Here is a 25,021-nt window from a genome sequence, read left to right as displayed (position 1 = left end):
AACAAAAACAAAGACAAAACCCAAAAAACTTAACCAACAGATTACTTCATGCATTTGACAATAATATGCAGAGTTTCACCACCTGGAAGAGAGTTTGTAGACGCATTTGTGACAGTTGCATGTAACAAATGAAAACGTAGGGCAATTTTTATCTCCCGAAACACATACCAAAATGGAGAAAAGAGAGAGAAAGAGAAAATATAATAGCACACTATGTGGCTCAGCCAGAAGGAATGTATCATATATACAAATTTAAACACTGGATATTGATATAGCAGAACAAGGGGGGGGTAAGGGGCATAGAGAAAACACTAACTAAATATTAAACTATTATTATTATTGTTAATATTTCTCAGGAGGTAAGTCCCAGCAATAGCTGGGCATTGTCAGGCAAACTAGTAATCCAGAATCTAGTATTTACCAGGCTTTTAGTCAACCGTCAGAAGACAGAGACCATGTTTCTCCTCGTTTATGGTTTAGCACTGTCCCCTACCCCACTCCAATGTAGCAGAGAGCTGGTACAAATAGGTAATCAAAATATAGTCACAGAAGGAATGAACAAAGGGACACATGCATGAAAAATATAATATTCAATTGTTAAGGTGTGGTTAACTCAGTCTACAGGTACAGAAAATAAGTTGCACCCTTAAAGTGTTGATTCTGACTAGATCTTAATTCACTCACTTAAGAACCAAGCACAAGAGTCAATGACAATTGCAATTTCTTGATTTAATATTTCATTTTAATGAGTGATGCAATTCATATATTATGTCCCACCAACTTCAACACCTCCCCAACCCTTAGAATCTTGAATTCCCAAGAACTTATTTTATAGACACCTGGAATGGGACAAAGACAAGAAGAGTGGGCAGGAAAGAATATATATATAAACTAGACAAAACTCTCTAAAATGAAAAATGAAACACAATTTCAACTCTGAGGAATATGATAAACAGGCCTGCCAACATTTCCCAGGAACGTCCTCCAAAGGAAAAGGACACCAGGACATTCTTAGCCCAACATATTCAGTTCTGTGTCACAGGCTGACAGATATGACATCCTGGAGCTCTCACTGTCTGTAGAAGTCATAAAGACACCAGGTGGGAGCTTTGGCACAAACTAACTTTCTAAAGCACGCATCTTATAAAAATGAGAGTATAGTTCATGTGTAAGGTGCTTTCTGCCTTCCCTTTGAGATCTATTCTCCACACGTTTTTCATCCCGCTAACCTGGCCAATATGGATGCAAGCTCCCCACCATCTGGCTTCCGGTTGTGAGTCGCAAGAGGTCAAGAGTCAGAGGAAGTAAGCTGTGGCTGTTGACTCCCAGCCTCCACCCTACACACACCCACTTCTCTCTGCTCCGTTGGCTCTGTTCCTTAACGGAAGCAGCCCTTGCTACTTAGATCTCCCCCTTGACCTTCAGACCTGGGAGTAATGACAGCTCACTCCTAGTGCCAACCCTTGAGATCAGCATTCTTTTCTGTTCATTTCTCCAACCTTTGCATAGAGTCACTTTACAAAGCTCTCCCCCTGCTTACCCAGGGTAAGGTTGGTGGCTGTCTCCTGCATGACTAATACACACTTGATTTGTGTAATGATTATATATTTAACATAAGCTACCAGGACTTATCAGATTGGGGGATTGTCAGTAAATCCCCATTCCTCTGGGGAGACTTGTAATAGTCTACCAATGCAAATCGAAGCCCCTCCAGGTACCAGAAAGCCCAAAGATGCGGAAAGGTAACTGGATTTAAGGTCAATGATGTCCGTCTCTGGAGGGCAAATGCTGGAGTGAATAAGCTAGCAAGAGAGGAGATCATAATAAGCAAGTGGGATGTATGAAATCATGATTTGAGAGAGATGCGATTGTTGGAGATAACAAAGACTAGGGAATGGACATGTGAGTAGGTGGCTGAGGTGGGGTAAAGAGGTAATGGTTAGAGCTAAGGACACCAAAGGCTGAATGATTGTAGTCACAGATGACCCAATTTCATGGGTGCTGAATTTGCCAAGGATGTATCAGGCAGAAGAGAGGAGAGGAAGATGTAAGCCAGATCAATCCATTAACAACAACAACTACAACAACAACAAATAACAGACATTTATATGGCACTTCTAATGTGCCAAGCATATTCAGAGTTCCCATCTCTGAACTCTGAGAACTTCAGAGTTCCCATCTACCCTATCCCCATTTTAAAAATAAAAAACGGAGTCCCAAGGACATTAACTAACCTGCTCTTGATCTCACAAATAAAAAATGGCAGAGCTTGAATCCTACCTAGGCACTATGATTCCAAAGTCTATGTCTTTCACCACCAATTTCCCCTCCTGCTCTAAAAACCAAAAATAAAATAATAAAATATTTAATTAAGCCAACACTTGGGGGGCACTTCCTCTGTACTTATATGCCTCTGTACTCCGTACCCTGGTACTTTTGGGTACTTCTGATATGCTTAAAAGCAACTGGGATTTTGGAAGTAGGAAAACACACCATGGGGAGAGGGAATAACTCCCCCACCCTCAGGCCCTAAGTTATGTGGAGTATGGACATGAAACAGCCACCAATGGAAGGCTTGCAGGGGGAGCTGCTTCACCAGGGGACAAAAGACTTTGCTTAGATCAAAGAGGTGACGGGACCTTTCAGAAAGAAATTGGGACCTAGGGCATTTGTTCATGGCTCACCATGAATTTCAGGAAAACACAGAGGTTTGGGAGGTCAGGGAGAGGTAGGGATAGAGTTGGATTTGGGAAACCTAGAGTCATGTCCATTGATAAAGGATTAGGTGGGAGCCTCGGCCCCTGACTGTGCCTAAGGATGAAAGCATGGGACATGTGAAGGGCAAGTCCTGGAACTCTGGGATCATCTGGGAGTGATAGAAATCCTAGGTGGTGGAGGAACTTTATATATGCAAGGAGGCCAGACCTTCAGGGCAACTGATTTGGTCCCCAAATGTGTTTCACTGATCTATATGGCACCTCGTGTCATTTACAGAATAGAGCTGGTGCCTACATTCCTTACAAGGGAAGACAAAGTCCAGCATTATCTGGCCCCTACCACATCTCTCACTTCATCTTGAATGACTACCCTCCATATTTATTGAACTCCAACCACACTGGGCTCCACTGAACCAAGCTCTTTTCTACCTCAGAGCTTACATATTGACTATCTCACATCTGCCTGGACACCCCTCACCCCATTACCAACTAGTTTCTCACATGCCTGGCTATTTCTTATCACTCAAGTCTCTGCTCAGATGTCACCTCTTCATTGACACCTTGCTTGACCCCAACTTTAACATCTTACCCCAATCCCCAGCCCACCCTCCTTCTTTAGTCCCTTCATACCACGTATCACTAATTGCTTATTTGTGTATTAATGTGCATATTGCTTGTTTTTTTTTTTTTAACTATTTTCTTTCTCGCTGCTCTAGAATGTCCACGAAGGCAGAAGGATAATCTGTCTGCCTTGTCATCAGCACTGCCCTAGCCCTTGAAATAAGTAAATATTCATTGAAAAGAAAAGACTTCAAAAAAATTTTTGTTAAAACACTTTCAAAATGTGAGTACGAGTTGTGTCAGAAAAAGTCCTCGTAATGTTGTATCAGAAAAGCCGTCATAATTCATGAAGCCCTCTAAAGCCTAGCAACATCAAGATTCAGCTCAATATCCCCAAGACAGCTTATCATGCTCCAAGTGCAACTGGTGTGTGAGTTCAGTGGCAGAAGTTGAATGGCTCATAAGGGGAGTAAGCAAATATTTGGCAGGCTCATTTGCCAGAGTCATTGCCACTGATTAAAAAGCAATTAATTACGGGACTTAAGGAGAGAGAATACCCTGCATGTCCCCGGGGCCACCTTTTTCCGAATGCCTCGTGCAGCCCAGGGCACGTGAGGACAGAAAAGTAAAAATAAACCACGTGCTCCGAAGCCACACCGTGGCTTTGATAATAAAACTGATAAGACGGCAGGTCATAGATAAGGTGACCTGACTGTAGGAGATTTTAAAGAGCATGTCTTTGAACTTCAAAATGAACAGAGGAAGAAACAGAGTCTTAGAATTAAAAGAAAAAAATAATAATATTTAAAAGAAAAAAAAAACTGAGCATTGGGTTAGGGAAAGCTAAGATTTACTGCACTGGGAACACCAAAGAGAATCCATGCAAAGTGCTGTCGTGAGATGAAGCAACCGAGATAAGCCCTTTCCAGCTCTGACTAGAGGGTACTAGAGGGGGCTTTGTCTCTTCCCTTTGGTCCATTTGATTTTTTTATTTTCTGGCCAACTTGACCTTTGAGTCTTACTCTAGTGATTTCTGACCCAGTTGTAGCATGGGAGCCTGAAGCTCTATAAAATAAAACTCATTTGATTGCACTGCTTAGCCACCATGAAATGCCTTCGCTTGTCTCCTACTTTAAAAAAGCATTTTTTCCCCACCTCAGTCAAACCAAGCTGGTCTTTTCAGTTCATGGCTACAAACAATAGCTTTAGTACCTTCCAAAACAAATTAACGAGTTCAGCAATCATCCGCTTAGTTCCTGGCTCTGAGCCACGTAAGCCCCAGAACGGTGAGCGACAGAGCTGGCTGAAGACCACAGGTACCTAATGACAGGTCAGGGAACCCAATGCTGAGTCAGGCGAACCTGAGTGTGAGGCTGTGTGACAGTCACCGTGGCTTCGGTATCTGCAGCAAACAAGACTATGTCTCCTGACCGAAACAGTCCTCATCTATAATCCTATAAAAGAATTAGGAGAACCCTATTAGAATAGAATACTGAGAATCCCATAATTTCCGCAGATGTTTATCGCGTCCAAGCACTGTACTGGGATCTGGGGGTTCAGTCCAGATGCAACACAAAATAGACACACGGAGTTCACCCTCTCTCCATAAATTGTTAGCTATGATTATAAGATCGTATTATCTGAGAACTCAGATATTCTAAGCAGGGGATTTGGGGAAGAAATAAAGAGCAACTTCTCCTACCCATGGAAAGAGCTATGAAGACTCAGATATTCTAAGCAGGGGATTCGGGGAAGAAATAAAGAGCAACTTCTCCTACCCACAGCTAAGGCTATGAAGACACTAGAGCAAGAGAAGTAGTAGGTTTGTTTAGGTGCATGTTTTATTTACGACCTGCGCCAAAGGCTCTTTCTTAGCTTGGGGCCCCTGGGTGGCTCAGCCGGTTAAGCCTCCAACTTCAGCTCGGGTCCTGATTTTGTGGTTCCTGGGTTCAAGCCCCACCTTCTTCTCTGAGCCCCACCTCAGGCTCTGTGCTGATGGCTCAGAGCCTGGAACCTGCTTCCGATTCTGTGTCTCCCTCTCTCTGCCCCTCCTCCACTGGAACTCTGTCTCAGTCTCTCTCTCAAAAATAAACATTAAAAAAAGTTTGTTTGTTTGTTTGTTTGTTTAAAGACTCTTAGCTCTCCCCGCTGCATACATTAAAGTTCTAGAGACAGACAGCTCTCTCTACCTTGGTATGTGGTATTCTAGAACAACGGCTTCTATTCAGTAGAAGTTTATCATGGACTTTCCCAACCTTTTTCATGTCATGGCACACATGGAAAATGCAGCTTTTTAGCGCCCTATGTCCTAACACAGGCGTTGGCAACTTTCTCTGTAAAAAGGCAAGATCGTAAATATGTTTGCCTGTGTGGGTTATCCGGTCTCTGTTAGAGCTACTCAACTCTGCCATTATAGCTTGAGAGCAAACTTACACATGGAAGTGGATGGATATGGCTGTGTTCCAATAAAATATGATTTACAAAAACAAATCCTAGGATGGACTTGGCTCACTGACTATAGTTTGCCAGTCCCTGACCTAACACAAAGTAAAATATCGATAAATGCTATTTGTTAGTCATTCGTTAAACCTACAAATGTTTGCTGAGTGCCTTTTATCTGTCCGGCCCCATCCTGGGTGTCCGAGAAAAGGGGTGAGTAAAAGGACATAGTTCTTAGCCTCACTGAGCTTACTGTCTACTTTCTAAATAGGTAGTTACGAAGCAATATGAAAGAAACAAATGTGGGTTTTTTTTTAAACTTTTAAATGTTTTTTAATGGGTTTTTGTTTTTGTTTTTTGCTTTTTGAGAGAGAGAGAGGGACAGAGACAAAGCGCAAGTGGGGAAGGGGCAGAGAGAGAGGGAGCCACAGAACATGAAGCAGGCTCCAGGCTCTGTGCTGACAGCCCGAAGCAGGGCTCGAACCCACAAACTATGAGATCATGACCTGAGCTGAGGTCAGATGCTTAACTGACTGAGCCACCCAGGCGCCCCCAAAGGTGATTTTGAGATAAGGAACAACCAGGATCTCAGATCTTCTGACATCAAAGCCCAAGTTTTAACATTGTTTATAAGCAATTTGGGGGTAAAAAAACCCAAATCTTTATTCCTACTAAATCTCATTGCCAGGCACAGTTCTGGGCACACATTAATCACTTTACTGAAAGTATACTGACTTTTATATTACATTAGGGATTTGGGTCATCATGAAGACTCTTGCATATCCCTGCCTTTTCCAATCTCTACAAATTTTCTCTCTGCAGATGTAGTAAGAATTGGCAGGCTAATTGACATGACTAATTTCGTCTTTAGGCTCAAGGTCATGGATGATATGAAAGCAACTTGTTCAAATTCCAAATCTCAAATGACCTGGAGAAAATTTGCGGGTGAAAAGCAGGAAATCATCCAAAAGCCTGGTCTTAACCTAGGTGCCCCCGAGAGAAGCGGGGCCTGGACAAGGTCTTGTAGGGAGTTTATTTTGGGGAAGTGACCCCAAGGAACAGATGATGGATTGGGAAGGGTGAAGTAGGGACTGAAGAAAAGCCTGGCCGGGGTGCACTGTCCAGGTGATCGCCCACGTGGACAACTGGGCTCAGTCCCACTGAGGAACCTTAGAGAATGCACTACATGCTGGCTGGCTCGGGGATAAATGAGTGGCACCTGCTCCCATCCCCAACTGGTCAGGGTTATAGGAGGTGCTGCTTCTCTCATACTCTCAGGCTGCACATACCTCAGAATGTCTGAGCAGATTCCTTTAGGTACCTCACATTGGCCATGTCAGAAAATATTCAGGTAGAAAGCAAGGGTTAGAGGGTGCAGCTGAGGCCAGATGCTGTTACGGTTGACCTGTATGGTGGCTGGTTACTGCAGCAGTGGGTGGAGTGGAAAATGTGGACCAAGAGGATGTCAGGTGGAGCGAAAGAGAGGTCGAGTTCAGTCATGTACTTACGTTCAGCCAAAACATACCAGGTGCACCGCGGAAAGGTCTAGGCTTTATACAGAGAGAATACCCAGCCATTTGTCCAGTATAACCAATCCTTCCTCTGAGCTCCTTCTCCTGACGCAGATGATGACAATAATCCGCCTTTGCATGGCACCTGCACTGCACTTTTATGAACATTTGACCCTGACAGAAATCTTTTCTGAATACGAACGGAATCAGCATTCTTCCCTCTTCTCAGATAAGAAAACCAGGTTTAGGTAAGTTAAGAGAATGGTTGTCCAAGGAAGCACTGTCCAATGGAAATTTCTGCGATGATGGAAACGTTCTACCCATTGTTCAGGACAGTAGCCCTTAGCCACGCGTAGCCAACGAACGCTTGAAGTACGGTGCTTATGACTAAACCACTGAATGTTACGTTTTACTTCTTTTCAGTTAATTTTAATTTACATTTAAATGGCCATACGTGGATCGTGCCACCATATTGACACAGCAGCAGCCGACACTATAACTCGCCTTTTTTATATTGCATGCAAAATGTTTTTCACTGGAAGTCCAATGAAAGAAATGTGCCGACTTTCCTCATATTTCATTTCTGTTTACGCATTCAGTACTAAATTAAACTATTTCACATGCATTCTTGCCATCACCTGGTTGTTTTCCAGTCTTAACTGTGAGGTATCAAGGAAAGACGCACTCCGAAAGAGCACTGAATAACCAATGCAGGCTGAAGCGGCAGGATTCTTCACAAGAACAGAACAAAGGACACAGCTTCTCTCCCTCCCTCTACCTACCTTGGATTCTTGTTTTCAGTGTGCACTTGGACACGAGAGCGTTTGGGGCTTCCGTGCATAGAGCAAAAAAATCCTGCCTGCCTAAAATTGCAATATGTGCCTTGGGGAGCTTGCGCCTAAGATGCCCTTTGTATAAGGTGAGATGCATAATGTGGGGGCATCTGTGACTAATCAGTGGCAGATTCGAGAGACTCTCCCTCAAATCTTCAGAGTGTTAATCCACGACTTTTTGCTTCATATCTTACGGCTTCTTAATTCAAGGCTGATAAGTATGTCAAATCCGAGTACATTCAATAAATGATTCAGGAGCTACTAAGTTACAGTACAATTGTTACTTAAATATTTATGTGTTGTTTCGAGGGAAAGAGGCATTTTAAATCTAAAGACAGTCACACATCATCCAGCCTGAATTGTTAGAACGAGGCACCTCTCCTTCATGTATTTTTCAGAAAACAAGCTTATTGTAACCTTTGCAGACTACAGCTTCTAAAATCCTATCCACTTTTGCTAGAAAGGTTTCCGAAACACTCTCCTCTTTCTTAAACCGAATGCAAACCTTTCACTCTTTGGTCCATTCACATATTCATTCTTTCAACAAATAGAAAACAAACGTCTCCCACAGGCCGTGCCCCATGAAGGACCCTGGCTCTGGAGTACACCAAGCAGATGAGTCATTCTGCCCTCAAGGAACTCAACAGTCTTGAACCCCCAGCCTCCTGTCCTGCCATTATCGCTCAGAACAGGATAAATATACTGCAAACGCGTAATACGATGGATGACACTTTCCGCAGCGGTGCTTTCCCATAGAAATCTAACAGGAGCCACTTAGGTGATTTTAAACTGCCTAGAAGCCACGTTTAAAGAAAGTAAAGGGAAACGGGTATCATTAATTTTAATAATATATCTTAATATATCCTGAAGTTATCATTTCTTCAAAGTCCCATGCATGTGTTATACGTATAGCACCTCTCATTTCAGACCAGCCACATTTCAGACTCTTAATAGCCGCATGTGGCTAGTGGCTTCGGTGCTGGACTTCTAATTAAGTATTAATGATTAATTGCCCCTTCATTAAATGGAAGCAGGCATTGAAATATTTAAACTCCGTATGTCTGCTTGTCCTGTTTGCTGACACCCCTCCCCCACTCTCAGAGAGCCTGTCTTCCTCCATGTTTATTATACATGTGCTATCTCTAGCAAAAGCCAATGTCCCCTGTTATTCATTTAGTCTTATAACTGATATAACCAATTTTCCTAAAATTTACAATAAAATAACCCTGTCTAAAAACGGGGTTCAGGGTTCCTGGGTGGCTCAGTTGGTTAAGTGTCTGACTCTTGATTTCAGCTCGGGTCGTGATCTCGCGGTTTATGGGATCGAGCCCCGTGTCAGGCTCTGTGCTGACAGTGTGGAGCCTGCATGGGATTTTCTCTCTCTCTCTCTCTCTCTCTCTCTCTCTCTCCCCCTCCCCTGCTGTCTCATTCTCTCAAAATAAATAAACAAACATTAAAGAATGAAACATGGAAACAGGGCTCTGTTCCTAAGACAGGGCTCTGAGTAAGGGTTAAAGAGACATTTTGTGAACAAAGCAGAAGTATTAATGTATGAAATTTCTAACATAGTTGACTTCCTAAGATGACTTTCACTTCTGTCTTTCGGGCTTATTCTGGATCACCAGTTCCCAAAGTGTGGTCCTCAGACCAGTAGCACTAGCATCACCTGGGGGGTTGTTAGAAAGGCAATGTCTTGTTCCCCACCCCATAACTACTGAATCAGAAACTCTGGAGATGAGTCTAGCAATCCGTGTTTTAACAAGTCCTCTGGGTGATTCTGGTAACTGCTAATGTTTGAGGGCCATGATTCTAGAAAAATCTGACTGCTATATACATGGACTTGACATGAATGTGTACTCCTTTGCTCCTTTTATTTATTTATTTTTTTTTCAACGTTTATTTATTTTTGGGACAGAAAGAGACAGAGCATGAACGGGCGAGGGGCAGAGAGAGAGGGAGACACAGAATCGGAAACAGGCTCCAGGCTCTGAGCCATCAGCCCAGAGCCCGACGCAGGGCTCGAACTCACGGACTGCAAGATCGTGACCTGGCCGAAGTCGGACGCTTAACCGACTGCGCCACCCAGGCGCCCCTCCTTTGCTCCTTTTAAATTCAGGATTTTAATTACTTGAAGAAGTATTGAAGAGTGTTATTTTTTTTTCCTTTAAAACATGGTATCAAAGGTTGTGTTGGTTAATATACATATTGGCTTCCTAGGGTTGCAGTTGCAAATTACTGTAAATTTAGGGGCATAACAAAAATTTATTTTTTTTAATTCTTTGATTCTATTTAATGTTGTTTTTTCATCATAAGTGTACTCTTTAATCCCCATCCCGTATTTCCCCCATCCCCCCATGCACCCCCAATCTGGTAATCATCAGTTTATTCTCTGGAGTTTAGAGTCTGTTTCTTGGTTTTGTCTCTCTTTCTTTTTTCCTTTGCTTATTTGTTCTGTTTCTTAAATTATGACTGACATCATATGGTATTTGTGTTTCTCCGAGTGACTTAATTCACTTAACATTATATTATTCTATTCTATTCTATCCTATTCTTATATTATATTATATTCTTTATATCATATTATATTATATTATATCATATTATATTATATTATATTATATTATATTATATTATATTATATATTATATTCTCTAGCTCCATCCATGTCATTGCAAATAGCAAGATTTCATTCTTTTTTATGTCTGAATTATATTATGTTGTATAAATATACCACATCTTTATCCATTCATCTTTCAGTGGACACTTGGGCTGCTCCCATAGTTTGGTTATCATAGATGCTGCTGCAAATAACATAGGGATGCATGTATCCCTTTGAATTAGCGTTTTTGTATTTTGGGGGCACATACCCAGTAGTGAAATTCCTAGATCATAGGGTAGTTCTATTTTTAATTTTTTGAGGAAACTCCATATAGTTTTCCACAGTGGCTGCATCAGTTTGTGTTCCCATCAACAGGGCAAGAAGTTTCCTTTTTCTCCACATACTTGCCAACACTCGTTTCTTGTGTCGTTGATTTAGTCATTGTGACAGGTGTATGGTGGTATCTCATTGTAGTTTTGATTTGAATTTCCCTAATGATGACTTGTGTTGAGCATCTTTTCATGTTTCTTTTGGCCATCTGGATGCCTTCTTTGAACAAATGTCTACTCCTGTCTTCTTACCCATTTTTTATTTGGAGTGTTTGTTGTTTTGGTGTTGAGTTGTATCAGTTCTTTATATATTTTGGGTACTATCCCTTTATTGGGTATATCGTTTGCAAATATTTCCTCCCTTTCAGCAGTTGCCTTCTAGTTTTGTTGATTGTTTCCTTCACTGTGCAGAAAGTTTTTATTCTGATGTAGTCCTAATTATTTACTTTTGCTTCTATTTCCCTTGCCTCAGGAGACATAGCTAGAAAGATGTTGCTACAGCTGATGTCAGAAAGATTACTGCCTGTGCTCTCTTTTAGGATTTTTATGGTTTCAGGTCTCACACATAGGTTTTTAATCTACTTTGAGTTTATTTCTGTGTATGGTAAAAGAAAGTGGTCCAGTTTTGTTCTTTTGCATGTGGCTGTCCAGTTTTCCCAACACCATTTGTTGAAGAGACTGTCTTTTTCCCATTGTATATTCTTTCCTCCTTTGTCAAAGATTAATGGATCATCTAATTGTGGGTTTATTTCTGGGTTTTCTGTTTTATTCCATTGATCTATGTGTCTATTTTTATGCCAGTACCAAACTGTTTTAATTACTACTGCTTGGTAATATAAATTAAAATCTGGAATTATGATACCTCCGATTTTGTTTTTCTTTTTCAAGGTTGCTCTGGCTATTCAAGGTCTTTTGTGGTTCCATACAAATTTTAGGATTGTTTGTTCTAGTTCTGTGAAAAGTGCTGTTGATATTTTGATAGGGATTGCATTAAATCTGTAGATTTCTTTGGGTAGTATAGACATTTTAATAATATTTGTTCTTTCCACTCATGAGCATGGAATGTCTTTCCATTTCTTTGTGTCATCTGAGTTTCTTAGTGCTTTGTTGTTTTCAGAGTACAGGTTTTTCACCTCTTTGGTTAGGTTTATTCCTAGATATTTTATTGTTTTTGATGCAATTGTAAATGGGATTGTTTTCTTAATTTCACTTTCTGTACTTCATTATTAGTGTATAGGAATGCAACAGGTTTCTGCACATCAATTTTTGTATCCTACTACTTTACTGAATTTATTTATTAGTTCTTAGCAGTTTTTTGCTAGAATCTTTAGGATATTCCATATATAGTATCATGTTATCTGCATATAAGAAGAGTTTTACTTCTTCTTTACCAATTTTGATGCCGTTTATTTCTTTTTATTTAATTTCTCTGGCTCAGACTTCCAGTACTCTGTTGAATAAAAGTGGCGAGGGTGGACATCTTTGTCTTGTTCCTGACCTTAGGGGAAAAGCTCTCAGTTTTTCACCATTGAGTATGATGTTGGGTGTGGGTTTTTCATATAGGCCTTTTTTATGTTGAGATATGTTCCCTCTAGACCTACTTTGCAGAGGGTTTTTATCATGAGTGGATGTTGTACTTTGTCAAACACTTTTTCTGCATCTATTGAAATCAAGTGGTTTGTATCCTTTCTCTTGTTGATGTGACATACCAGTTTGATTGTTTTGCGAATACTAAACCACCCTTACATCCTGGGAATAAATCTCACTTGATCATGGTGTATGATTTTTTTTTTTACATATTGTTGGATTTGGTTTGCTAATATTTTGTTGAGGATTTTTGCATCTATATTCATGAGAGTTATTGGCCTGTAATTCTCTCTTTTGTTGTTGTGTCTTTATCTGGCTTTGGTATCAGGGTGATACTGTTTCCATGGAATGAGATTGGAAGTTGTCCTTCCTCTAGTATTTTTTGGAATAGTTTGAGAAGAATATGTATTTACTCTTCTTTAAATGTTTAGTAGAATTTGCCTGTGAAGACATCTAGTCCTGGACTTCTTGGTTTTTGGGAGTTTTTTGTTTGTTTGTTTGTTTGTTTGTTGTTTTTGTTGTTGTTGTTTTACTGCTTCAATTTCATTGCTGGTGATTGATCTATTCAAATTTTCTATTTCTTCTTGCTTTAGTTTTGGTAGGTTATTTGTTTCTAGGAATTTATCCATTTCTTCTAAGTTGTCCAATTTGTTGGCATATTGGTTTTCATAATATCCTGTTATAATTGTTTGTATTTCTGTAGTGCGGGTTGTTATTTCTCTTTCACTAGTAATTTTCTTTATTTGGGTATTCTCTCTTTTGTTTTTAATGAGCTTTGCTAGAGATTTATCAATTTTATTGATCTTTTCAAAGAACCAGTTCCTGGTTTCATTGATCTATTCTATTGTGTTTTTAGTTTCTATATTATTGATTTATGCTCTAATCTTTATTCTTCCCTTCCTTTTGCTGGGTTTGGGTTTTTTGTTGTTGTTGTTGTTCTTCTTCTTCTTCTTCTTTTTCTAGCTCCATTAGCTGTAAGGTTAGGTTATCTACTTGAGATTTTTCTTGCTTCTTGAAGTAGGCCTTTGTTGCTATAAACTTCCCTCTTAGAATAGCTTTTGCTGCATCCCAAAGATTCTGGATCATTGTGTTTTCATTTTCATTTATTTCCATGTAATTTTTTATTTTTTTGTTGACACATTCATTCCATTCTTTGTTTAATAATATTATTTAGCCTTCATGTATTTGTGCTCTTTCCAGATTTTTTCTTGTGGTTGATTTCTAGTTTCTTAGTGTTATGGTTAGAAAAGATGCATTTCAAGTCTGTTGAGACTTGTTTTGTGACCTAATATGTGATCTATTCTAGACAGTGTCTTGTGTGCTCTCAAAAAGAATATGCATTCTGCTGTATTAGCATGGAATGTTCTGAATATGCCTGTTAAATCCACGTGGTCCAGCATGTCATTCAAAGCCACTGCTTCTTTGTTGATTTTCCAAATTTATTTTCTTACAGTCCTAGAGGTCAGAATACCAAGTGGGTCTCACCAGTCTAACATCAAAGTGTCAGCAGGGCTGTGGCACCTGTGGAGACTCTAAGGGGAATCTATTTCCTTGCCTTTTCAGCTTCTAGAGGCCACCCACATTCCTTGGCTTGTGGTCCCATATCTTCAAAACTAGAAACATCAAGTCGAGTGTTTGTCAGATCACATCTCTATGCTTCTCCTTATTCAGCCTCCCTCTTCCTGTTTAGAGCATCCTTGTGATTACATTGGGCCCACCTGGATAATCTAAAATAATCTCCCAGTGCACATTCAACCGAGTAGCAATGTTAATTCCATTTACAACATTAATTCCCCTTTGACACTAAACTGAACATATTCATAGGTTCTGGGGAGTGGACACGGACATCTTTGGGAGCCACTAATCTGCCAATCACACTATCTTATTAATGAGTTACTAACATAGCTTAATGAAAAAAAAATTGTAGAAGTTATTTTCACCCTTGGACATTTTTAGGTTCACATTCTGTATTTTTCATCAGAGTTGCAAAGGAAGTAAATGTTTGCACTTTGTAAATCTCAACATTTATATCATTCTTAAAAGTCCTTAAACGAATTTAAATGTTATGGTGATTTGATATAGCAATCATCCATTTAAAGTTTTTTTCAACACGTGTAGAATTTTCTTTCTGACAGTTGAAATTGTTAATCATTTCTATTTTCCTTGAAAGCATGCTCTCATTTTCTTCCCCCAGAGTCAGAGAATGTTATATTAATGTAACATATTTCTATGCTTTAGGGTCTTTCATTGATAACCCCAACGTATATGTCTATAACAAAATTAGATAGATAGCTAGGTGGATATGTATATCTGTGCGTGTATTCTACTTCCTGGGATCACTATGCTTTATGAGTTTAATTTTTTTCCTCTGTATTGAATTACTAATACTATTACATGAGGAAACAATGAAGCTAAAGTATTACACATTTCATAAATATTTCTACACTAAAACTAAAATTTTGTTGAAAAGATTTTTTTGTTACGGATGAGGTTAGAGAGAGCAAAGTATGGTGTTTTGATTATCTTAAACATTTTCAAACAACAATATTTCAAATAATCCCTCTGCACTGCCACACCTCAGGGCAACCTTTTGTAGTATCATTCTGGGCAGTGAGAGGCAAGCCTCTATTTGGTGAAGTGGGAGTGGTTCAACAGCAGAAGTCAAGGTGATCCCTAAGAATCATCCAGGGCAGGTCTCTGGATGAGCAGGTCCAAAGGAGAGCAGGTCTCCTGACAGGACACAGATAATGCAGCAGGCACAATTATAAATGCATTATGCAATTTTTTTTTCCTCTGCTTGGAATCACACAAAATAGGATGTATCAGCATTCCAATGTTTATAGGGCACAAATCTTTAGCACTACAAATAGTATGTCTCCTTGTGGGTGAGGCCATATGTTTTATGCATCCCAACTATCAAAAATAAACAACAAATCCCAGTCAGCCCTGCTGGAGGAAAGACTAAGTTAGTTCCCAATGCCCTTTAATGAAAATGATGTGGAGAAATCATTGTCATCAAGAAGGGAGATCAAAAGGTAGACAGCCCTCCAAAAAGTAAGAAAAAACTATTATAAGGTTGTATTTAAAAATTAACTAAGATATTTCTCTTAGACTTTTCTAACATTATATTTGCCAAATCTGTTGTGATTTTTTTTCCTAATCTAAGTAAATACTCATTTACACAACTAATTCCATATTCATTATTATGTATGCTTTTTAAAAGGGAACCTCTAAGTTAATTTTTAACTTGAAAATATGACTCAATAAATGCTTGTCAAACCAAATTGAATAGAATTCATTCAATCAAGTGGAAGACAATTAATATTAATTGACTTGTGGTGCATGACAGGCACCCTGTTTAGACTGTTTGGAAACAATACTCCATTCACTTCTCACAAAACAAGCAACTAAAACAAAAATATGCAAAACATTATAAGCATGTATTACTGTCCACATTCCACCACCAGGGAAAGGTTAAGCATAGTGTTCACAGCTAGTCATTCCCACAGCTAGGAAAACAACAATGCAGGATTAGATCCCAGGATTTTTTTTTTTTTTCCGACAATAAATAAAGCTACCACTGAGTCATTCTTAATATATTCAAGGGGTTAGGTCATGGTAAAGGCAACATAGAGAAAAGAAAGCAGGGGCAGAGAGCTCAACACAGCGGCCATGGCAGTGGTGAAGGAAACCATATGCAATTTCACATGAGGTGGTCGGGAAAGGCCTTATCAACAAGGCAATTCTTGAACAGAGACTCAAGTGATGTGAGCGCTTAGTTTTGCAAGTATGAGAGGAATGAGCCTTGCAGGCAGAGAGGACAACAAAATGCAAAGGTTCTGAGGTGTTCTGGGGGTGTTCAGTGAACACAAAGAAGGGCAGTAAAGAAGGGCTGCGGGTGGTAACAGGCGAAGCTGCAGCTAGGCCTGGTTCGAAGCTCCCGTAGGCATTTGTAAGCTTCTAGAAGAACCCAGGTTTCTACTTTGAGGGGATTGCAAAGGCCTGGGAGGATGCAGAGAAGTGACTTGGTCAAATTCACATTCTCCAAGCTAGCTCTGTCTGCTGAGTGCAGGCTAGGCTAAAAAGGGGCAAGGATGGAGACAGGGGACCAGGTAGGAGGCACCTGCAGTAATCCAGGTGGGATTACAGAGACAACAACAGAGACGATGAGGTCCCATCCTGCACATATTCTACAGATAGAGCCACACGATTTGCTGATGGCCTCTGTGAAAACTGAGCTGAAGAAAAAGAAGTCAAGATGATCCCAGGCCTTTGGGGAGGGTAGGAAGGCGGAACAGCTGAGCACCTGAAAGAATGAACTTTCCATTTATTGCTCATTCTTACACAAGTTGCCTGTGATCTTCATGTGAACCCAACCCCACAGGCAAGATGGCAGGACCAAAGATGGAAATAAGATCTTGCCTGTCCCAAAGCCCTACGCGTCCCACTCTAGTAGCTCCCTAATGTTGGGCAATATTAGTTTCCTTTCTTGAAGGCTGTGCCAGGCATGATGCTAAACCCTCTTACACAGATTTCCCATTTAATCCTCAAGACAGCTCCATTAGGAAGGGATTACTCATCCGCATTTTCAGACAAGGAAACTGAGGCTTCGTCATGCCCCGCCAAAGCACCTGGACCAGCTGGGCAGCACCCTCTCCTTACCTCCTTGTTCCAAACTTTCTAAATCTGATTACCCCAATCTTTCCTTTTTTGTTACTCCACACTCAGGGTTAAAAGCTGCTTCCTGCAGTTATTCACCATTATTTTTTTCTTCTTGCCTTTATGGTCCTCTCACATTTGTTTAAACAATTTGCTATATTAAATTCTGTTTGTTAAAATAACCAGAGTGGAGGCACCTTGGTGGTTGAGAGTCTAACTTCGGCTCAGCTCATGAGTTCGAGCCCCGCATCAGACTCTGTGCTGACAGCTCAGAGCCTGGAGCCTGCTTCAGATTCTGTGTCTCCCTCGCTCTCTGCTCCTCCCCCGCTTGCACTCCGTGTGTGTCTCTCTTTCTCTCAAAAATAAATAAACATTAAACATTTTTTTTAATTTAAAATAAAATAACTAGAATGGTTTCTATTTTTCTACAAGGAGAGTGAATCCACGTTTACTTCCATGAACACTTCCATGCCTCTTCCAGGGACCAGACACTGTGCTAAGCGCTAAAGACACACAGATAAAACACAGAGACCCTGACCCCAGGGATGGCAAGGAGCTGAACAGACACATGCCAAGCTCAGTCCCTGTAAGCCAGTCTGGCCATACCATAAGTTAAAATGCAAGAACTGTCTACAAAACATAATGGAAACACAGGGGACAGGGACTGATTTTACCTGGAAGAATCTTACCGGCCGACAACAGGGCTGCTCCTTGAAAGAAGAATAGGATGTTATGGGGAAAAGAGGAGGAGGGGGGTAGATGGAAGCAAAGGAAACAGCAAGAGCCCAAAAGAGCAACAGTGCTTAGAATGACAAAAGCTGGTGGCTCAGCAAGGTAGGGACTGGGCCAGGTGTATCATGATGGGACAGTGCAGGCTTGAGGCAGGAAGGAGAAGGGGGCCTTTGCGCGGCATAAGAATCTGGACTCTTGTTCTCCTGAAGTTAACCAGAAGTTATCAAAAGAATGGTCGGAGAGTGGCATGGTCAGATCTGCCTTCTGAAAGCCTGCTCATTCTCACCCACAAAACTGAGCTCGAATGGAGCCCCAGTGATAGACAATAAGGGTTGGAATTGGCCAGTGGAGGAGTGTGTGAAGGAAAGGTGGATGTGAATAGGACAATATATGTAAAACTGGTTTGAAACATAGCAATCCCATTAGAAAGTCAAAGTGCTATTTGTATTTTCCCTCCATCTGTCTAACAGTGGCCCCATGCCAGGGAGATAGACGGCCCAGTGAACTTCATATTCTTGGTCTTACATACTCTTCTCTATTCCTCCTAGAATATTGGGGGACATTCCTTCAGGAGGCTTTTCAAATCCTATCTAATTTAGTCTCTTTTCTCATAATTATATCATTGTACACTTGGACATTAACTCCTTCCAGAGCTTAAGCCCTAGGTAGGGAAGCCTGGTGGCCAGTGCTTTGTTGGATTTCCAAATGACTTCTTGGGTCTTGAAGGGTACAGAGATATTGGAAGGACACAGTGTGGACTGAGGTGGAACCTGGTTCTGTCACTCGTTGGCCTCAGAAAGTCACGTCAACCCTCCAAGCCTCGTTTTGCTAATCTGTGGAATGGGAATCCCAACACCTACCTCACGGTGGTGATTTACTGGGATAAAAGGATGAAGTCTGTAAAATGTCTGGCATGGAGCTCAGACCACTTGAACGCTAGGTTCCGGAGAGAAGCAACCCGTCTGCTGTGCTCACCAACTCCACGTTTATTGAATGGCTAGCTCATTCAAATTAATACTTGCTTGTCTGGTTTTGTCTTATTTTTTTTGCTTACTCTCTGCGTGAATGTCACAAGGCTGAATTCTGCTGTGTAGAGTTCTCATGGAAAGCAGAAATCCTGGAGGAAACTCAGTTATGAATTCCTTACACTATACTGGCATGACCATGTGTAGTTTCCCAAAGCTTTTCATTTATAGGAGCGGATTGACCCTTCTGGGAATCCAAAGGATGGCTATGTCCACACCACAGGAGAGGAATCTGAGATCCGGGAGGGAGAGTGATTGGAGGTCTTTCATGAAACTAGAACATTAAGCAGGGACCGGAGTCAGATGTGTCCAGCTATGTAGCCCCTCCTGTCCTGAGCCATCAAGTGGCAATAAGAGAGCCAGGATTCTCTGTTGGGGCTGTGCCCTCAATCTAACAAAGGTCGGGAGGGAAGAGTACCAAGCGCCTCCCCAAAGTCCCCATTTGGAATCTGCTTCTCCAGGCCTTCTCTAATTGCAGCCTTCCTCTGTCCTTGGAGTAGTGCCTGGGCCACAGCAGATGTTGCCACCTTATTTTCATTTATTTCCTTCCCTAACATACATTGTCCCATTCACTGTCCTCATCATCCCTACATCTGCCCGTTTTGTTTATAAAGGCACCTGTCTGCCATGAGGTGCCTTCTCCTTTCTCCCTTTCTACCCTTCAGCCCCATCCTTCCACATGCCTGAATTAACTGGAGGGGGAAGTTAATAAACCCGCCCACATTATTTACATCACACAAGGAATTAAAATGTAACATCTTTCCCTTTTGCCTATGACAAAATGCTTTAATTTCACTGAAGCAAGGTGAGTGCAGAAGGCAAAGCTGTATTGATAGGAACCAGAGTAAAAGCATCCTTTTCCTAAGCCAGACATAGTAGGAGACAGCCTTTGGTGGAGCCAGGGTGTGGGGCTGGGAGATAGACAGTCCCTGGTTCCAATGCCAGTATTTCCACTTCTTCCTAACTCTGTGACCTTGAACCCTGCTGCTCTTGAGATACTAAACTGTACTTTTCCTTTTCCTTAAGGACAAGACAAATCATGTAACTATGTTTCCTTTGTGCCCTGGCTTCTAGGAACCTCACAGATTTGTCTGGAACTCAATTTAAATAACAATAGGGGACCCAATGATATCTACATTAATCCTGACTTACCTTTTGGTTTTCATCTTCTCCCCTACCATATTTTCCATGATTCTGGCTTTTTATGCTATATTTATAATTTCCCTTTTAAATTTTTTTTTTCAACGTTTTTATTTATTTTTTTTGGGACAGAGAGAGACAGAGCATGAACAGGGGAGGGGCAGAGAGAGAGGGAGACACAGAATCGGAAACAGGCTCCAGGCTCCGAGCCATCAGCCCAGAGCCTGACGCGGGGCTCGAACTCATGGACCGCGAGATCGTGACCTGGCTGAAGTCGGACGCTTAACCGACTGCGCCACCCAGGCGCCCCTATAATTTCCCTTTTAATGAAATGAGCATGTAAATGCATTTTATTGAATCTTTGCAAATCAAAGCAGAGTACAAATAAATAAAAACTTCTTTGCACTTCCATCTTTAGACCTACAAATGTGGATATAAGCACCTACTACGTAGCATTGTTATGAAGACGGAATGAGATAAAGTTTTTAGCATAGCCTTGCACATGAAAGATGTCTATTACATATGAGTGTTCTCCTTTCTTTGAGATGGGAAAAAAGTTGGCTGCAGTATATGGCCCATTGAAAACATTTGCAATAAGATGTGACCGATCTGAGGTACGGGAACGTGTAGCCAAGTTTAAAATATCTCACAGACACACGAGCATCCCCCCCACCTGTCCCAAACCTGATTGTGAAGATTCCAGTCTTCTCTTCTTCAAGATTGTCTCAGGCTACCCTGCAAAGTCATCAAGTTTTATGTGATGCTAACGTACACTATGCCTTGACGTGGGGCAAGTTCTCAATCTCCCTTAAGTCTCTGTTTACTTGCCTTAAAAATAAGAATAATGTTACCTCTCTGTTTAGGCTCTACCGAAGATCACGTAAAATGAAAAATACACATCGTGTAGATCATGCTAAGTACTCGATTACGGTTAGCTCTTAACTTTAAACTCAACAATCAGTACTACTGTTATTGCTTATATTTTATATTACCCTACCTCCTCTGATCTTATCAATTTACACGGGAAGGCATTACTATCTCCATTTTGCAGATAAGAAAGTGGAGGCTCATATTTTTCATATGTTTCATAATTTCCACAATTTAAGAAATGTTGGAGATTGGTAGAGAAATTGGGCATGTAAAGGTGCTAGAGTCATCTAAAGCTATAGGATGAACTTGGGGAATAACTTCAGGTCCAGTCCTCACCAAATTTGCATTTTCACACATATTGGACTAGTATGGAATGGGTAACCCCAGTCCTGCATTAAGGAATAATTGATATACAAAACCTGTACATATTTAGTGTGTACAATCTGATGAGTTAGGATATATGCAGACACCCATGATAACCATCACCATGATCAAGGCAATTAACGTCCCTTTGTTGTTGTCGTTGATGTGTGTGTGTGTGTTTTGTCTTCTTGGGGTGAGAATGCTAACACGAGATCTAATTTTATTTTATTTTTTTATTTATTTATTTTTATTTTATTTTATTTTTTGTTTTGTTTTTTTTTTTTTGAGACCTAATTTTAACATACACAAAATGGTATTGGTGACTATAGACGCTATGTTGTACAGCAGACCCCAGACCTCGTCCACCTGGCATAACTGAAACTTTATACTCCGTGAATGACACCTCCCCACTCCATCTTCCCCAGCCTCTGGCAACCGGTGTTACATTGTCTGCTTCCATGAATCTGACTGCTATAGATGCCTCGTCGTATAAGTGGAATCGTGCCGTATTTGTCCTCTCGTGACGGGCTTATTTCATATAGCATAATGTCTTCCAGGTTCATTCATGTAACCCCAGATGACAGGATTTGCTTCTACTTTAAAGCTGAATAATACTCCATTGTATGTAGACACCATATTTTCTTCATCTATCTATCTGTCGGGGACACTTGGGTTGTTTCCCTATCTTGGTTATTATGAATAATGCTGCAATGAATACGGAAGCGCCGATATAAATGAAAGCTTCAATACAAAAGTAAAAACAATGTGGAAATGTGGAGTTACACTTGGGAGACACACTAACCCATTTTAAGCTAAGAAGAAAATTGCATTCACATCAGCTTACTCCCGCTAGAGCGGTCTGTCTTTCTCTGAAAGGAAAAGCACTGGGTACCACTGAGATTGCTTCACCTTGGGGGCTTTGGAGTCCAAATAGATCTGGGCTCAAATCCCACGTTTTGGCATTGTGAACATATTAAATCTTTGTTCTCTTAATGAATACATACCGCTTAAGCTTACAAAGAGATAAGTAACCCAACTGCTCCAGTCCTGGACTGGAAGCTTCATGGAATTCTAAGTCAATTAAAAATACTCCTCAAAGAATCTGAGACGTTTTCTTTTTAACACAAGATAAATTTTCAAGGTGGGTGCTATAGGATTCATGTTATTTATAGTGACAGACTTATAACTGGGAGGGAAGTATGTCTTTTCTGACCAAGAAGGAACTAGAACATTCTGTGTCCTGTCATCCATATCTACCAAGCCACCACATTCCTCTTTCTTAAAAAAAAAAAAAAAAAAAACCTTCAGCTTATTCCAGGCAAAATGGGTTCTAATATGAGCTACCTTGTCACATAAGGAGATAGCCCAAGTATTATATAAACTTCCATTTCTGCAAATTTTCCTAGCCATTCTCATGTTACCTACTTCTTGGAGATTTAGAAGATTTGCATTGCCTTCATTCACCCTCGAAACTCAGCACGATTTGTTCAAAATTTTACTAGTCAGCATTGAAATAAAAAAATGGTACATCATGCACAATGATAAACTACCCCATGTGGTTTGGATAAATTAAATACTTTAAGCTTTCAGTCTCCCTAATGATTTGGAAATGAAACGGCTGTGATTTATGACTCTAGCTGATAGGCTAGATCTGAAGTTTACACTTTGAAAAATGCCGTATTTAAATTCCCCTATAAATAAAAAATCATATTGCTCTAAAAATCCAGCCTAAGATATGTATGTAATAAATTAGAGATCCTCATGTTGGGTGGGGAAATCTCCAGGACTGATGGCTTTCTTCCTTGGAAGAAAAAAAAATGCAGAGTGAGCCAGACCCAGATCTGTGTGTATCTGCTACTACTTAAACAACAGTTATTGTTCCTTTCTGTCCAGTATTTGACCATCTTAATGACGACTGTCGGAGCCACCTGCATCGGCTCAGTTGTAAAAGTGACCTTATTGGTTTTTAAGCCCAGATCAACTATTATGAATCAGGCAGTTTCCAAAGTCTTAATGCAAGCATCATTCTGGGTTCCTTGTGCTTTTTTGTTTGCTTCAGTGACAGACTCTCTTGGCCTCTGCTTTGAGGCAGCTTATAGAAGCTGGTAAGAAAACCACAGAAATAGAGGGAAATGCACTTGGAGAGGAGTCCATTGATCCTGGGTCCAGTTTGGCCTCTATCTCTCCCTACTTTGTGATCTGGTGCTAATTTCTTGCCCTCTCTGGGATCTTTTATACTGAAAGGATGTTGTATTTCATGCCTAAATCCCCTTTTCCCACCGACAATTATAGCACAATGCTTAGATTGGAGCAAGTGTTCACTTCACATCCTTCAACAAGTTGCTTATTCCCTCTGCCTCCCAATTTTCCCCGGTATAAAATGGAGAGAATGACCACTACTACACAGAATTGTTCAGGGAGCTTAGAGGAGATAATAATATGCAAAGGACCACAATTCCTGGCACGTAGTTAACACATAACCAAAAGTACTTATCATTATTATTTTTATAATTATCATTACCAATATTTTCATTATCCTGCCAGACAATAACCTGCCATTAAGGGCGGTGGGGGGGGGGGGGGAGGTGGTGGGATGAACAAGCTTCAGGGAGGAAAAGCAATACCAAAGCAAAAGCCATCTCTGGTATTTGTTTCAGAGGCCTAACACCAAAGCCAGCTTGTGGTAAAAGGAATATTACTGAGTCTTCATGACCCTGGGGACTTGCCGGAAACTACCCAAGGCCTCGCAGACCTGGACCCAGATTCCTCCTCTGCCACTTATGAGGTCTTGGGATTGGGTAAATCATGCAAACTTTTTGAGCTCAGTTTTCACTTCCATGGGGTAAAGTGGTAATCCCTACTTATATGATAGTCATGAAGACTAACTAAAACTGTGGCTGTAAAGCACTCCACTTCCTACCCAGCCCATAGTAAGTGCTCAAAAAATAAAAGTGGCAGGGCGCCTGGGTGGCTCAGTTGGTGAAGCACCCGACTCCTGATTTAGGCTCAGGTCACGATCTCAAGGTTCGTGGGATCAAGTCCCGCGTAGGACTCTACACTGACAGCAGGGAGCCTGCTTGGGATTCTCTCTCTCCCTCTCTCTGCCCCTCCCCTGCTCGTGCTCTCTCTGCCTCTCTCAAAATAAATAAAAATTAGTAAGTTAATACAAAATAAGCAAAAATAAAATAAAAAGTGCTACTGTTACTCTTTTGGTTACCGTTATTGATTTTCGGGCACTGTTTCCCAGCCTTCCTAAAGTCAAAGCCACTGCCCACCCCCACAAGCGTTCTGAGGTTTCCTCTGGAGTCCCATCACTTCTTTTCAACAGGACCACTTGACAGGCCATTGTTCACTGGCCCTCCTTCCATTTTCTCTGCTTAGTTTTTACAGAAATCCTCAGCTTGCTGAGAAGGGCTCTTGTCTTATTTATGATTCATGAGGCGTGGAGTATACAGATGGCATTATATAAATGTTTAATAATCACCATATGGTTTCCCCAGAAATTCTGTCACTCACTGACGAATCCAGACTGAAGGCTCCTCATATGTGAAATAGATGAACAGGCAGACCTCCACTCTCCCCTTCCTTCCTCCGCTACCAGTGCTCCATAAAACAGGGAAATGGTGTGCACCAGCCCGGGAGGTGTTAGGAGAACA

The sequence above is a fragment of the Puma concolor genome, chromosome F2, assembly GCF_028749965.1.
Source record: "Puma concolor isolate L17-30 chromosome F2, mPumCon1.1.hap2, whole genome shotgun sequence".
Classification (NCBI taxonomy): Eukaryota; Metazoa; Chordata; class Mammalia; order Carnivora; family Felidae; genus Puma; species Puma concolor.
The sequence above is the reverse complement of the archived record's forward strand: the minus strand, read 5'-3'. Positions refer to the sequence as shown.